The sequence below is a fragment of the Crocuta crocuta genome, unplaced genomic scaffold, assembly GCF_008692635.1.
Source record: "Crocuta crocuta isolate KB4526 unplaced genomic scaffold, BGI_CrCroc_1.0 scaffold68, whole genome shotgun sequence".
Taxonomy (NCBI): domain Eukaryota; kingdom Metazoa; phylum Chordata; class Mammalia; order Carnivora; family Hyaenidae; genus Crocuta; species Crocuta crocuta.
The window spans coordinates 3366551-3367171 of NW_027532426.1; positions in this window are offsets into that span (position 1 = coordinate 3366551).

The following is a 621-nucleotide window of genomic DNA, read 5'->3' on the forward strand; positions in this document are numbered from 1 at the left end:
ATCATATCATTCTCTCTTTATGTTTCTGGGGGGAAGGGAAGCAGCCATATTCCAATAACCTGATTTTTTATCAAGAAATATTCCAGGGATTCATTCATTCACGTACAAATATTTATTGAGCACTTATCATGTCTGGGCACTGTTATACGCGAATGGGGATGCAGCAGTGATTAAGACAAAGCTCTCATCAGCTCATTTTCATACTAATGGGAGACAAAGTTCTCATCAGCTCATTTCCAGACTAATGAGAAACAGACAATGAAGAATAAATACATCCACAGACTTTCATATAATAGTAAGCCATACAGAAACTGTTAAGTTAAGGGGATGGAATGTGCTGTGGGGAGGTGGTCCTACATATCAGGATTTTCTGGGGGAGGAATTAACTTTTTGGGGGGGGAACTTCACTTTCCTTGGGAGTGATAAGAATGAAGGTCTGGGTGTCCCCTCCTCTGGACTCCTCAGCTCATTTCCACAGCTCAAGCTTCAGAGGGCAGAGTCATGGCATTTCAGGGGGCCACAGAGCCAGCCCCTCAGAATTCAGTCAAGGGATCATTAGGAACGGCATTAGAGAAACGAAAACAAATCTAGTTATCTGCTTCCGTGGGTATAATAATACCC